Source organism: Corvus moneduloides, chromosome 3 (assembly GCF_009650955.1).
Source record: "Corvus moneduloides isolate bCorMon1 chromosome 3, bCorMon1.pri, whole genome shotgun sequence".
NCBI classification, from domain to species: Eukaryota; Metazoa; Chordata; class Aves; order Passeriformes; family Corvidae; genus Corvus; species Corvus moneduloides.
This window is the reverse complement of record NC_045478.1, coordinates 90,622,695-90,639,258: the sequence shown is the minus strand read 5'-3', so window position 1 is coordinate 90,639,258 and position 16,564 is coordinate 90,622,695.

Here is a 16,564-nt window from a genome sequence, read left to right as displayed (position 1 = left end):
ACCTGATTTCAGAAATGTTTTCTTGGAAGTGTCAAAAGTAAACGCATGCTTTTAGAGCACAGTGACTGTGAGCTGCTTATATTGTTTCCTCTTGTAGTAAGATCTTCCCTTTCCAGCTTATGTAGTTAAAGCTGCCTTCCAGGAATGTATCAGGACACAACCATCCAAACAGCTGCTCTGGGTGAGACCCAAGAGCTCTTTTGCTCAGAATCCAGTATCTGACAGCAGCAATGGCCTAGAGAAGAGCACCAGAAATAAGCCACTAGACAATGAAGCTTCCCTGGTGTGCTCTCCTTGCCTGCCTGCGGACTGCAGTCATGGGACCTTCCGAGCCAGGGGTGGCACTGAGGGGCAGTGACAAACTGGTTCTCATGCACATCCTATGCTATGCATTATTTGTCTTTTGAAATAACTTTATTTTTTCCCTTTGCCCTTCCTAAAGCCTTCCTTATCGCAGTAGATTTTAGTGGATTTATGAAATATTCCTGCTGCTTTCTTCTTGGTATTAAACTGCTCTCTAAAACATTTTAATTGTAGCATATATGGGATATGGAAACTTTTGAGGATTAGAGAACATTATAGGCAGTAGGTAGGCACCATTAATGCTGGGATCAACCCATAACTCCATGATGCAAAAAGAAATCACGATTCCCTTGTGTCTTTTAGAAATCCTCTTTCGCAAGCTGAAGGGGTGTGCTTCGTAGACACAGGAAAACGCAGGAAGTTTGGCAGTCACTGAACTTGATCGATCTGTTACAGCTCCATGTGGATATCCCAGTTAGTGCTCAGCTCTCCTGAGTGGTAAAACTGCAAAGGTTTCTAACCTCACCCCACTTTTGTTTGGAAAAGTGGTTGTGTATGTCAGGATGAAAGGGAAAAAGGGGAAGTGATAGAGAGAAAGAGTGATAAATGTGTAGAGTAAGGAAATAATAGCTACAAGCTTTTGCATGTGCACACCCTAGGCTTGCTAATGCCTCCAGTGTTGGTCCTTTTTCCACCGGTAGTTCTATTTTCTGAATCAGCTTTACAGGGCCTCTCCCTTCCCCCACAGTCCCCAGGCCCCTGTTTATTAGCACAGAAACACCTCTGAGCAAACTAAACTCATTCTCTAGCCAATGTCCTGGTTCCTGTCTTCAAAGCTGCAGCATTTCTAATCTGTTTTCACTTCTGTCACTGATTCCGCTGGGGCTCTTGGCTAATCACCCAAACTGTTTTGTAACCTTGCCAGCTCTGTGCATGCTGATAGCCTTGCAGCCCTCACTGACTCATATCCACTTCTCACAGCCCTGGTCTTCAAAATTGAAAGGTTAATCCTCCAAACCCTTCAGTACTCACACCTCCTCTTGAGACACACCTTTTCAGGCCATTCTCCACTGTACTACCACAGTGCTAGGAAGAATGTAGAGAGATGCCCTTTTAAGCTAATGGCATCAAACCTTAGGTCTAAATTCATTTTACATGACACAGATTTTGTTACTGCTCCAGTAGAATTTTCTTATTGATTTCTCTGGAGCATCTCAAGGCATCCTCACCTCTTTGACTTACAAAAAGGTTTAAGAAGGTGGAAGAATGGAAAGCTTTCTTGACCTTTCTGACCACTGCTCTCCTCCGAGCGTGCTCTTCCTAGGTAACTAGTCACTAGGACGCACTCATCTGGCCAAAAGGTCACTTAAATTGTGTATATCACTTATACCATTCTAAATGATTGTGTTTTACTTGGGGACATGATCTACTGGAGCAGGAGTTTGGGTCACTGGCCTTTGTCTTAAACTGACAGTCTCAATGGCCTTGTTCCCAGTAAAGAGTGTCTTGGTGCTAAAGTGAATGGATTATAACCCCGTGACACTGCAATTACACAAATATTTAAACTACCTCTTATTCTAGAAAGAGAAACATTTACTACCTATCCATTCCCTTTTCATGACAATGGTTTCACAATTTTAGTATAGCACCGATTAAATAAAACTGTTCCTTGGCTGTAGGCCAGTAATGAGCTGGGGGTGTGTATGGAAGAGTATTATAATACCTAAACCGTGTGTGTCAAAGATCCCCACAGCACAGCATCTTTTATCTGTCAGGAGTAAAAAATTGGACCTTTCAGAAAATATGTAAGACCAGTGTAAGTAGACAGTGGTAATTCCCCACGTCTTCTCCAGCCTTCAACCTCCTGTGGCTCAGCCTTTCTAGTGCCAGATGTGTTTTCTATATATTTGTAAGTTTTGGTAAACAGAAATTAATAGTACTGTAATTTCAAAAAGAGCCCTAAGACATTTCATAAGCAACTTTATTACTGTTTTGGGGAGCCTTCCTCAACTGTCCAGAGTGTCTGATTGACCTCAGTGGTAGAGGACTGGATTTTTCTATGCAGGGCAGAGAAAACAGTGCTGGGATTTGAATCTGCTGCTGTGGGTAGTGTTGATGCTCAGCTGAGCAGGTCACCTCCTTGACAGTGAATTAAAAAAGCCAACCTGGAAATTAGCTATTCAACTTTGCTGTTAAGAGAGTCATGTTCATCTGGGCAGTGCAAGGAGATCTGGCAGGATCTTTACAGGTCATGTACAAAGCAAAGCTAGAATTGACTTTTTCTGTTTCTGAAGGTGTTACAGGACAGAAACCAGAGGTCTGGAGGGGATAAAAGCACAGAGCGTATTTAACCTGTCCTCTGAAAATACAAACCCAGCAAGTGCACTCCTTAGGCATACCCTCCCTTTCTGTTTGCTTGCTTTTGGAAATATAATGTGAGCATTAAATGGAGTAAGGGAATGACCCACTATCCTGAAAAGCTGAATCTCTGTGCATATGTGACTCAAGCATTTTGAGAATATGCATTTTCCTTTGAAATGTGCATATGCCCCAGAATACTGGGCCACGGGTCTGCACTGACACGGCGATTTCCATGTTTCCCTTCCTGCTGTTTGCCTGTGGTCATGTTCTTTTGGATTTTCACAAGGACCAAAGCAAGCTGTCTTTAAAGTCTCTGTAGTTAGGAGCTCTCTCTAGCATCAAAAATTTAACCCTGTATATGAGGAATGCAGGTTGCCTCTTCAAACAGGATAAAGCTGCTGCATCTCTAATCTCATGTTACACAAATGCCCAGATCAAAATAAAGATGTATTTCCCTCTGTTGCTTCTCTTTCAAATTGTAGCACAAGGGGTCAGCAACAAGGTTAGATCTTGGGGAACTTTAAAAGCCACCATTTCCTTGGAGAGGGCCCTTGATTTCACACACTCCAGGATTCACACAGCAGCTGTTTAATTTCTAAAGTGTTAACTGAAATTTACTACAAATGCAATTTTATGCCAACACATTTTTTGTTGTTGTTGTTACTAAGGCAGCCATTCCATAGTTACTATTTTGGTTCCCATGACGACTACACTGCTATCCGAGTTGGAGATGATAAAATTGGTATGTTGACACATTCTGATTGACTGTTGATACCAGTTGGCAGAAGAAACGAAGGCTTTCCGATAGGTTAATATGTATATTTTCAGGAAGAAAGAAAAAAGGCACAAATGATTTTTTGCTACAGTTATATTTTACTAGCAGAAAAAATTAAAGTTCATATTAAAATAAACCTGGCAGCCCAGAGATGCCTGGGGAGAGAGGGAAGAAGAAAAGGAAGGAGAGAGGGGAGGGTGAGATGATATCTGAATTTCCAGAGACCTCTATACCTTGTTGCCTGTTGCCCACCAGAAAGGTGAAAGAATGAATTGAGCTGAACTGTGCAGAAAACCCTAGAACACTGGAGGATGATCTCCTACCAACTTACTGAGAAACTGCTGAACACCAGGCTTTTATACACTAGGAAGCCACAGCCAGAATATTACAAGGATCTGAATATTGGCTGGTAGCCAGAGCAGTGGCTAGTGTAAGGGACTGTGGAAATATCAAGAGAAAGGAAACAAATCTTGGGTGGGAGACTGGAGAGATGCCTCTGTGGGATGATCGCACTTGCCATGTGGCCTCTTTTTTGCCACAGTGCCACTATGGGCCAAGTTGGTCCTCACTATGCTGGTCTCTTGAAGGGATGCAGATATTAGGCAAAGGTGTTGGAGGAGTCCTTTGTGTCTGCAAGCTGTGGTGAAGAAATTCTGGCAGTTTTCTGATGTATGCAGTTGTTCTGGGAGCCCTGAAGAGGTTTGCAGTGGGCAGCTGCAGTCCCCAGGTAGATAGGAACAGTCCTACAGTGGAGACCACTCTCTGGGATTCTCGAAAAGCTCTCCAGGCACAATTTTGTCACACTTAGACATTGCATGTGACTGAAATTACTGTTCAGTAATTTGGGGATTGCCTGGATTGTGGCATTTTCCCCTTTTTTCCCTTTCGAGTGTGATTATAGAAATGTATTATTTCCCAGCATCAGAGTGGCAAAGCACGAGAGGGACTTGGGCTCTGAACTGAGCCAGAAGAAAGGGGGCAAAGCGTGCTCTGTGAGATGTGACTTGCCCAGGGAAATTGTCCCTCACTTTATGCTTACAGCTAGCTGGTCTTCATCAGGACCAGGATCGTGCACCCAGAGAGCCTGCCTCTGAGCACTGGCACACCCAGTGCACTAGCAAATATTTGGGTTAGGAAAGAGCCCAGGTCATCACAGCAACACCAGCGATGGGGCTGATGACAAGGTCAGTGTCGTCATATTAACAGTCAAAAAGGAAAGGATGGAAGGATGGTGAGGGGAAGGGGAAGGAGAAAGAGAAAGGGAAGGTGGAAAAGCTTGTCTGCCTGAAGAACATCTTTGCTTGTGTGCAGTGTCTGGTGCAGCCAAGTTTTGGTTCTTACCCAGCATTCCTGCATTCTACCACATTGAGAAAGAGTTGGGAAAAGGGCAGTCTATTTATGCCTGTTCTTCATGCTTCCTGTGTATGGTAACACAGGCTACTGCTGGTCTCACTCAGAAAACTTGCTCAATGTTGACTCCAGTGTTTACCAATGTTTGTCAGAGTTTGGAAATGACTATTCCAACATGCATTCACTGCCTGGACTCCTTGTTCCTTACAATCCTTGATTATTGTTCAATTTTCTGGTTTTGGTAAATGCTACAGTGCTTTGCTGCCTGCCGCTTCCAATCTCTTCCTAACCTCCCTGCAATCTCCTTGGCAGTGACTGTAATTTACTGTGAATTAGCCTAGTCACCAGGGAGCTCCTAATGGCCATTCTGCAGGTTCACAGATTATCTTAAGCAACTGATATTTAGTGCAGAAAGAGGGAAAACTTCTAAAAGATTTAGTAAATGAAAAGACTATTACGGAGCTTGGGGCTTTTTTGTTTTTCCTTTCCACCCTCCATGCACCTTGGCTTTTCCTGCTTCAGGTAGAGGCCAGCTTAGGCACATAATGAATCCTTGCGGAGAAAGGAGCATGAAGAAAAAATGAAGGGAAACAAGTGTGCCAGAGTGGAGGAAAGATGCCAGTTCCTCTCTTGAACAGCGGCAGCACAAAGGGGAGGTATCTGTTGCCTGCTGAGGCTCCCCCTGCACAAAGATGCTTTGTTGTTCTTTATCTTCCTCATGTTACTTAACAGCGCGGCTGGTTTGTACAAACCCAGATTGGAGCAGATAAGAAAATGGAGCTCTGAATTATTCAGCAGAGGAGGGAGGAGAGGATGTGGCTGGGGTTACTGGATAAAGCTGTGTCCTCCAACAGAGCTGCCTGTCCCTTGGGTTTTATATCTAAATCTATTTGTTTTGCTTAAGCCTGGTTGTGGAAGAATTAAGACGATGGCTTCTTTTATTTACAAAGACATCCCTTTCAGAGCAGCTGCAGAAAATAGGAGTAAAGAGAAAGTCATGAGATCTGCTGGTCCATTCTCCTACCCCAGCAATGTTGGTTAGAGCTGGGTCTCTCCCAGCAGACATGTGCCGGTAGCAGAAATTCCCCAGGCAAGGTTAGCTGTGCCAACATGTGCCTCTGATGTTTTTCCTTCAGAAGCTTTTGGCCCTGAGCCTGCTGTCAAAGCCTCCTTAAATTCTTTTCTCTTGGACCTCCCAGGCCTGCCCACCTCTGTTTTCAGAGCTCCTCTAGTTCAGGGAAAGCACTTGGTTCTCATCCCTTGGTTTAGTTATGTTGGAGAGTATTTGTTCAGTACACCTTAGAGTTGGGTTAATCAGGCAGCACACTGCTGATTTGGACACTGCTTGCCCAAGAAGGGACTCTTTCATCTCTTGTACATCTCTGCTGGTGCTTTGCAAAGTGAGGTGGCAATGTGGAATAGATTGGGGGTTTCTCCTCTTCGCTTTGCTCTCTTTGCTCCCCTCCCAGCCATTGCAGGGTAATTGCTGTTGTGGCGCCGAACCACAGCACTCTCTGCAATAGCTCCACCACAACAGCTGCGCCAGCTCTGATGCTTTCTCTGAGGGCTCCTGCTCTACAAGTCTTCCCAAAGAGTAAGCACAACTTCTTCCAGCTCCACAGTTGTTAAACGACACACTGATTTTAGGTGTCCTAGTCCCCTAGAGAAGCCTTTCCTGTTCCTGGAACTGGGAACATCATTTACAAGGCCCATACGGCCATGGCAGGCAAAGCTTTAAATTATTTTCTTCACTGCTGCTGTTTTATGTGGGAGAGTTTGGACTGGCCGGATTGCTTCTGCTATAACTACACCCATGTAGGGAGGAACAGAAATCCAGAGACAACAGAGACCTGCTGCTGCTGTGCTACCTGTGGTAGGGTGTAATTACATCATAAGTTTCCTTTGCTCAGAAGGCTGACTTAAAAATTTTCTGCTCCCGTAGCATGGTTTGTGGCCCCCTCAGTTGTCCTGATGCTGATGATTATAGGGCTGTGTTCTGTGTTTTGATAAGGAGATCGAAGTTAGCTTCTCCAGTCCTTTTCTGGAAGTCTTATTTTTAACCTGTGTCTTGTTGTTTGTTGCTGAACATGCCATATTGTGAAATTCCCACTTCAATGGCAAGCGAATCTGTTCTGCTCCCATTCAGAAGAAAGGACGTTCTGTGCTTTGATGCTTCTTCAGATGCTAGATGCTGGGCTGGCACCCTGTTTAGAAATGCTGCACTAGGGAAAGAAGGGCAGAATCCTGATAGCCCATTCCTCAGCTGTGCTTTCCTCTGCTTGGGCACAAAGCTTATCCATCATGTCAGGCTGCCACCTTATCCCCCCCCCCCGCCTCCCCCCCAGCTGCACAGTGACTGACATAGCAGAGACCTGACCAAGAAACCCAACTGGAAATGGGAGGATTTTTGCCATGCAACCATAATGCTCATGAACTTAGGATGCACTCCTGGGGGCATGGTTAAACAGTACTTTTACACTCATTCATTGCTTTTGGACTCTTAATGAGCCCTTTAAGAAGAAGGATCAGTCCTACCTTCCTGGCATGCAGTGGTGTCTTATTCCACCGTGCTTGTTTCCCTCCAGGACCAGCCGCCCTTCCCTTCTCAGCACAGTGCGGCATTCCTGAACCCAGTTTTGTTGAAGTCCCTTTAGGATCAGAGACAGTTACAGTGTCTGAATCTCTTGTTATTACAGAGGCAGCCCCCAGCAGAGCCTGATATTCCTCTCACTTCCTCCAGTTCAAAGTTTACTCTACTGTCTCCAAACTCCTGTGCAAGGAAACTGCTCTCAGCACTATCATCCATCTCCTTTTTGACATTGAAAGTCAGGCCAGGGCTTAATGGGTTGAAACACAACTCCTGCTCTCCAGCATCAGCTCCTCAGGGCCTGTTAGAGCCCTCAATCCACACATTGGAAAAGCATTGGCTTTCACTGCTTTTTTTCTCTCTCATCAGACACAAATTAATGACCTTCAAGCAGTGCAGTGATACTCCTTGAGCCCGCTACTCAGCTGAGCCACTTTGCTGTCAGCTGCAGAGTGCATTGGATACAAACATTTTCAAATTTCCTGGGGGGGTATCATGTTTGCCGGGAGCACGGCTCTGAGCTCTCTCTCCACACCCCTGCTGAATTACCCCATTGATTAATAGCACAACTTGCAGTCCTCTTGCTCCTTATAAACAGGAGCGTGAGCCCCTGCTATTTAACAGGGGCGTGGGATATGCGAAAAGCTGAAATGTCAGCACATCACAGCACCCATTAATCATAAAGCTGCTCAAAAAAAAAAAAAAAAAGATATGAAAAGGAAAGAAGAAAAAGGAATTATCAGAAATATCAAGGAGCCAATTTAATTGAGGCAAAGACATGTGTGGCGGCTGCTTTTTAACTTTACCTACATCTCAATTAGGCAGGGTTGGAGTTCTCTTTGTTTCTGCTTTTGAGAAGTCTAAAGCTCTGCAGGTTTGATCAATGGCAAAGGACAGAGAGGAAATGAGCAGAAGACGAAAGGGCTGAGTTTCCCTAGAAGCTGTCATGATAATTTATGGCCCTGGCTGATAAAACTTTTAACTAGTCAAATATGAGCTAGGAAATAGCAAAAGCAAAACGAGCCTTGGAGAAACAATGCCGACCAGATAAGTCTTCTGGGAAGCACCACCTGGCATGAAGAGCTTCTTGCCTGGGAGCTTGGGAAAACCACTCTTGATTCATGCTCATCTCTTGGCTTGCTGTGAACAGGCCTTGCTCTGGAAGAGCCAACAGGGCTTTGATTTTGTTTTGGTCAGGTCTGATTCAACTGGTGACAGCAATCTCTCTGTTTGGAATATGTTGGCCAAGGAGGCTGGAGGGTGGTGTGACCAGTCTCAGCAAGAGAAAGTTGCAGGAAGAACACAAACACGTGATGTCACTGAGGGCTCTGCTTCTGACAAAGTAAGCAGCACCAATATGTGCCAGCACCCCACTACGGGAAATTTAACTGCTTTGGGAAATGGCACTGATGTTTTGCTGTGTCTGTGCTTGCAGGAAACAGCCTCTCTGTCCTTTGAATCCATGCTCAACAAAAGAGTTAGCAAGACCTGGACGAACTGTAGAGCTAGTGATATCTTTAATCCCTGGCAAATGCCACAGCATTTCTCCCTAGGACAGAATGCCAGCATCCTGGACACATTCTAACCCACTCAATTCATTTAGCTGTTTTCAGATTTCTGGCTGGGAAATGTGCAGTGTTTTAACAGCTGCTTTAGCATGCCTGACCTCTATCTATGAAGAGAATTGTGTGATGGTGAGGAGCAATGGATGTTTGCAGAATAAGAACACCACCAATCGGACACTAGGAAGCTGCTTTCTGTATGGGGAGCCTCAGGCCAACTGTCCTTTTGTTTTGAAGCAGAAATCCATGAGAGGAGTGAGTTAATGGGGTCTCCTGGTCTGTTACCCACACCACTGACATGTGTCTGTCACCCCCAATGCTGTGTCACATAGTGACAGTAATAACTCCATGGCACAAAGCATTGACCAGTGTGTTTGCACTTTGCACAACTTTTGAATGTATCTGAGACTTCAGACAAAGTCTCTTTTTTGGCTGAAGGCCACAAACTTAATGACCTTTCATCCTTGCTAGGTTGGGAAAATCCATTCTTCCTTCCTTTCTCTTTAAACATCCCAGAATCCTGTACGTGACTTTTTCAAGGTACTCCAAGGAGAGAGGCAGTCAGGTGAAAGCTGATTGCCCTTTGCCCACCCAGCAGTTTCAGAGTCCCACAGGGAACTAGATGGTCAGAAGCAGAGCAAGGCACAAGGGTCAGAGGGTTTGTCCCTCTTCCAGTCCTTAAAGCACCTCTGTGGGGGCCTTGGGACATGCCAACATTCAGCCACTGCCCTGGTGCAGGTCCCAGGGTTCTGTTCAGCACAATTTATTCAAGCCAGAAATTTTCTCTGGAGTTCAGTGAGGGTCCAGGGAATGGGACACTGCTACTCTCCTCTCTCCATACCAACTTCTTTAGAAGATGAATGCACAAAGTAACTTGGGAACCTTGGTGGATCTTGGTCATAAAACCAAAATGCCTCCCAGCTCTGCTGGCCTACCTGTCAGCAGTGAGAGGAGAGGCTGCATAGACACCCTGATAGAAAAGGATAGCCTTTGTGGAGGCTGACAGTTGTCAGAGAAACCTCTTGCTGAGCAGCTGTTGTTCTGTGACTCTTGACATCTGCACTGCCTTTTCCTCCTCCTCCAAGCCCAAGAGTCACAAGTTTGCACCCATAGGCATGGCAGAGGTGGTCAGAGGGGAGTGCTGCCCATGGCAGTGGCTACCTGCATGTAAGCTGTGCATAGACCAAACTCCCAGTTTTAACAGTGGAGGTGATTAGCCTTGCTGCCTGTGGCATTTGTCAGGGGTTAAAAAAGTAAAACTATTCTGTTGCTTACAGTCCTGTCCATCTTCCAGCATGTTCTCTTTTCAGTTGGAAAAACACTGGCCTCTCTCACCAAATTATCCAACATTTGAGCCAACATTTGATCCAACGCAGTTAATACATAAATCCTAGCATGACTGGCAGCTACAGATGGGTGAACCAAGAAATTGCTTGACATATTTGCTTACACTGCATATGAAACCACTTATCTTGTACAGGAAGGATAACTCTAAATTATCAGTAATCCACTGGATCTTGGTGGTAGTTGAAATAAATTTGAAAAGATTCACCAAAACTCTGGGATGTCCATGTGTACGAATACATAGATTTATACATACACATACATACTGTGTCACTGAAGGTGTCACCTGCATGGTGCCTATTTCTCCTACAAGCCTGGTCTCACATCAATTCACCCATGTGTGAACAGTTTGAACACTCTCATCCCTGAGGGCATCCACAGCCATAAGCTGGTAGAGGGTTATTTCTCAAACGCGCTTATCAAGGTCACATTTGCTATCCTGCCCCCTTAATTCCCTCCCTTCTCAACCATGGAATTTCTCCTTCTCTCCCCCTTTCCAGGTGCCTTGTTCAAAGACTTGGACCAGCGCTGTTCTGTGCTGTAGGGGAACACTTTGGACCTGATTCTCATTTACACTACAACAGATTTTACAGCACTTTGGCAGTGGAAAGAAACCATGAGATGAATATAGATCACTCCAATTTAAAGCTCCTTTATGTTATAAGGGAACACCATGAAAATGGAAATTGGGTCCCCTATTTTTAAAGCCTGTCGGCAGGTGCCTATAAAACGAGGAAAGATACTTTCATTGCCTGGGCAATGGGAAATTACATCCTTGTCTGCGTTCCTCTTGGTTGTGCTGTGGGCCAAGTAAAGAGCAGAGTGCCCCAGAAGAGACCTCTGAGTGACGAATTGCAGGGCAAGCCTGGATGCTACCTACCTCTCAGAGGATGGGATCCATGTGTAGGAGGATGTCAGTGGGCTCACTCCCAATGGGAAAGGCAGGTACAGAAGCCATGATTTGCATCCAGTGTCCACTCTCTGTTCCACATGGGCAAGGCCAGGCCAGGAAGAATGCTGATTCACTGCTACAGCTGATCACATCTTGGCTTTTCTGATCGCCCCCATCACCATTTCCCATCTCTGCTGACTAACACGTGGTGCCAGTGGCCACGGCTGCCCAGAAGTGAGGCATTTCCACCGAGCAGTCCCCTCACTGGCAGCAATCCCCAGGGACTGGTGCACCAATGTTCTGTGGTGTGGTGGTGAGGATGGTGGAGTTGGCTCTGCTCTGCAGGACAGACCCCCTCCACTTTGCCTTGCTGTCCTTACTCTCTCTCTGAAACAGGACTTCTGCTGTCCCTGCTTGCTCAGTAGCCTTTCTGACTGTCCTCTGGATTTTATCGACCCGAGCACTGGAATGAACCTGGGAGAGCTGTGAGGCAGCTGGGGCTTCCTGACTGCCTTGTTGTCCCCCGCAGGAATTTGAATATCACCCACGAGTCCTGCTTCCCTCTTGGGTGAATGAAGATTCATTTTGTTCTTCATGTCTCTGGTAGTGGAAAGTCTGGGCTTGGAGGCTGATTTCCTGTAGCTCCTAAGTGGAAGGTTTGGGGCAAACTGCAGGAGAAAGGACTGCATTCATCTTCATCTAGCACTGTTCCCAGCAGCTGGTGTGGGTCTGTGTACGTGGGGCTCACCGAGGGACTGGTGGGCAATTCGTGCTGTCCATAAACAGAGGGAGCTGACAGAGAATGTGACACATGGACAGAAATACAGGGGATGGAAAACTGCTAACCCAAACAAAGCCAATAATTTTTTTCCTAAAAATCTGGGTGCCATCATGGGTGAGGAGCAAGGAGAGGTAATTTAAACTGTTCAGTGACATTGCTGTGTCTCCACTTAAGGGAAGAAAAATGAGCTTTCAAGTGCAGAGAACTCTATGAAAACCCTCCAGTATGCAGGAAGGTGGTGAAGCAAGGCAAAGAAAGCTGGAAATGTGAGAGGAGATCAACTGTGTGGCAATGCCATGATATTGCTAGATGGCTTGCTTTCACCTGCAATATTATACTCTGCCCTGGAGATCTGTCCACAAAAGGTGTAGAAGTAAAAGGAACTGTCAGTCAGACAGAAAAAGGGTGTAAAATACTGGATTTTTTTTATCAAACACAAGAGATAAATAACAAGGACAGGGTAGACCAGACTAGAACAATAGATGGGTTAGACAAGGAGTACTGGAGGCTCCTAATTACTTTCTTTCTCAGAGATGAATTGTTATATTGCAAAAGTGCATGTAAAAAGTTAGAAAATTATTTTTGTGTAATATGTAGCTCCAGGTCTGTGGGAACTCCTTGCTGTCAAAAATTAATGTGTCCAAAAAACAGAATGGGACAAAAATAAAAAATTATGCATTAATATGGGTTATGGAAATACCCTTAATTCTCTGGATTTGCTCCTTCCCAGCAGGATGCAGGACTCTGCACACACTGGCTGTGCAAGCAGAAGGTGTATCCCAGTCATGCTGGTCTGTAGCCATAGGCCCAGTCACTTTGGCAACTCCAAGCTCATCCCTCTACCATTCACAAGGTAGTTACTCATCACCTAGGACATAACTGGTGGGCAGCACAAAGCAGGATTTGGCCTGGCTAATATAACATTTATTCTGTGGGCTTTCAGCTTGTGCAGCCCTTGTGGGGGCTACTGTAGGGGAATGTGGTGCCCTTTCTGTTTTGCTGAAGCTGTCAGGAATCCACTCAAGCGATGTAGCCAAGTTCATTGGAAAATCATTTGAGGAAGTCAGCTTTGCAGGTCATCTTAAAAGGCAGATGAGCCTCATTCCCCTTCTCCCTCTTCTGCTGTTGGAATGGGAACTGGCAATGCCAGAGGCTGGGGCAAGGGTCCATTTCCCAGTCCAGCTGCTGACTCGAAGGCAAGTCTGTCCTCCTGCCTCCCCCCAGGCTCATTGTCTGTGGAGCAGAGATATTTACTTAGCAGTGAGGACAGTTCCCCAGGTGAAAAAAGCCATCGAGCTGTGGTGCTCTTGTCCCTGATTCTGGGAGAGCAGGCAGGTGGCAGCTGGCCAGTAAACTTGCAGAGACCCTTTGAAGTTGCCCAGCCCAACAGCGTCACTGGCTGCAGGCTGAAGTCTTCACAGCCCTTGGCTGGAGATAATGGGAGCCAAATTACTGTAACAGCCAGAACCAGTGTCAAGTGCAGCTCCTCACAAACCTCTGCAGCCTTTTCTGGGAATAGCTGCATGGGCAATCTGCCAGGACCGCCGCAAAGCCATGGGTTGTGCAGCAGTTTGAGCTGGGGTTCACATCCATGGCCAGGGTCTGACTTCCCAGCCCTGAGATAGGGAGGGACCTCCCTGGCTGAAGGCAGTGGCTCTGGCTCTCCCCAGCTCCTGCAGCAGCCTAGCAACATTGCTCAGACAGAGTTGCTCCTGATGCACCCCCGTCAGCACCAAGTGGGTGAGTGGGGCTGTTGGGGTGCTGCTCTCATCTGAGGGATCGAGGCAAGTGGCCAGGAGGCTCACAGACCTGAGTGGGGTTACTGCTGAGCGTGGGCAGCTGTTATTCCATCACCTGTGCAGCTCCAGCTTGGTGGCTCATTAGCAGGTAGGATATATCAGTAACTGTCAAAGAACAGGAGAGCTACCTTGTTGGGTGAATGGATGAAAACATTTTAACTCCCACAAAAAAGGGAGAGGCGGTGATTAGCTGGTGAGATGACAATATGAAATGTCAGAGGCACAGACAGTAAGCACAACTGTTCATTATTATATTAACAGCTTTAATTTTCTGCCTTTAAACACCAGTTTCCCGTCAGTGCAATTAGATTGTGTCTGTGTGTTTAATTTAGATCAATATACTGCTGCGTTTGGAGTTTTCCTCACACATCCTCTGTGAGGCAAGATGCAGACTAGCCAGCAGGAGCATCTTTTCTTATGTCCTTGAGGTGAAAGCCAGTTTGTGAAGAGGGTATTTAGGTGATGCATGTCCCCACGGCAGGTGAGTGTAACCTGCAGTGATTTATGAAATTTCCACTGATTGGAGTGGGGAAGAGATGACGGCATAGGAACACCTTGAAGAGGCAGGCAGTACAAACAGCACATAGTAATATTTTTAGTGAATTATCTTATAGGCCACAGAAAATAATGGGAGGAAGAGGGGGAGCAGAACAGACTCTCATGTCAGAAATTATTGAAGGCCTGATTCTGATTGTGGTTACACCACTCTAAGTCTGAAGTTGCTCAGATGATGTTAATGCTGCCTTGATGCCTGTAAAAGTGAGATCAGAATTGGGCTGGATGCTAAGTGCCAGAAAACAGTGCATTTAGAAATGGGATTTCCCTGGTTTCTCCTGTTTGAACAAGTACCAATATTTTTACCTGCTAGGCAAGAGAAAGGAAAGCCCAAGAGAGCACAGGGCTCCCTGCTGATTTCAACCTAGATTTTCCCAATGTCAAGGAATTTTCAGTTTCAGTTGAATCTGATGCCACATCCTTCTCTCTCTCTGCAGACATGAGGATGCTCTTTGTGCTCACCCAGACACAATGGCACAGAGCTCTCACTGATGTTTGTACCTCGGTGAGTGTTTATGACAGAATGACACTAAAGCAGAGACTCCTGTGCTCTTTCCCCCTCTTTCAGCTTTGGCTCAGGATTTCTGTATGTAGTTGCTCTGTACATTACACAGGGTATTTTTCTCCTGCATGGGCTAATGCAGTATGACTCAAGGAGCTTTGTTTTGAGTAGCTAGTCACGTTCTTTTGCTTTATTGCTCTTATAGCCCTGATCTCTTCAAGATCTTCCTTCATTCCACTGATACTCCTGGATCATCAAGTTTTCTCTGTCAGCTCAAATGTTTTACTTTGGTTTCTCCTCTACTTTAGTCTGGCCTCCAGAAGCTCTGTTGCTCCATCCTCATCTCCTGGACAGGGAGGAAGCTTACTGCTCTGGGGAGACTGACCTCCAAGCTCTCTGTTTCCAACCCAGCCTGCTGCCTCATGCTGGTGAGAGGGATAAACCTCAGAGGACAAGTTGCTTTCCCCTCCTTCCTGGAAGAGGCTTCCAGGCATAAGAGGAGATGGTGTCCTGTTAGTCATGCATCTCCAAGAAGTCCATCATGGGAATAACTGAACAAGGGATCCCAGTCCTGAGGGGGTGAGAGTGAGTGATCCACTAACCTTGACAGGAAACATGAGCAACCCTGCTGCAGCACCACAGCCAGCACACACCACATACTGAGGGGATGCCAGAAAGTCATTGCCTGCCATGGAGATGTGCAGAAATGGCAGTGCTGGGTCTGGCACCCACCCAGCAACTCCAGGCAAATGTGGCAAGGAGTACAAGCAGGAGCCCCAGCACTTTAGCCTGGGTACCAAAACCTGGATGTTGGGCTTAAGATGAAAGCCTGAGCTCCCTGGAAATGCATCATGCATTGCAGAACACAGGACCTGTCATGTTAGCTTAAACAAATGGTTCATCTAGCTCAGAGCTAGACTGCCTGGCAGTGGTCAATAGCACAAATTCAGCCTGCAGAAATGGCCAAAACAAAGCACTGGGCCAGGATCCAGAGCTGGGCAGGGATCTGATTTTCAGTTTCTGAATATTTGGTTGATATTCTGATGTCATATATATCATCTAAAAAGCTCTTCCTTAGTCCCATCTCTAGGATCTACCATTCCTCCTCCTCCTCCATTTTGCTAAGACATCAGCAATTATAAGAAAATAATGACACCTGAAGGCTGCATCAGAATAAAGAGCCAAGTGGCTGATAACCCTTTCTGCCTAGGGAGTGGTGTTTGGTCCCAGCTTTCACCTGATGCACAGCAGAACTGACTTTCCTTACTATCCATTTTAGGGAAATTTAGAGACTGGGTTTAATCTCTGATCTCTTCTTCCTATAACACACAAGACTGTAGGTAAAGCATTTCCCTGGATGTCTAGGCATCCCTCCTGCCCTGCCCTGAACCCCTGGCTGGACAGTAATTCTTACGAGGAGAAGGTCTCAGCATTTCTTCGATGGTGGGCTCCTCCCTTCCCTTTCAAAGTTAACAAAGTACTTGAGCCTGTCCACGTGTTAATTTCCCATCCGGAGCATAACCCTTTCCACTTTCCAGGAGGGAGCATGAACATTACAAATGAAATCTCCAATGGGTAAAGAATGAACAATCACTTTCTTAATTCTTTTTTTTTAAGGCATTTTAGGGCTTTTATCAGCAAAACCTTGTGTCCATTAAGAAACAAATTGAGTCATTCTGCAGGCAAGCTAAGTACTGTTCCCATGCCAGAATTAATACTGCTGCTTTCCACCAGGAATGTTTAAGGGTCCCTC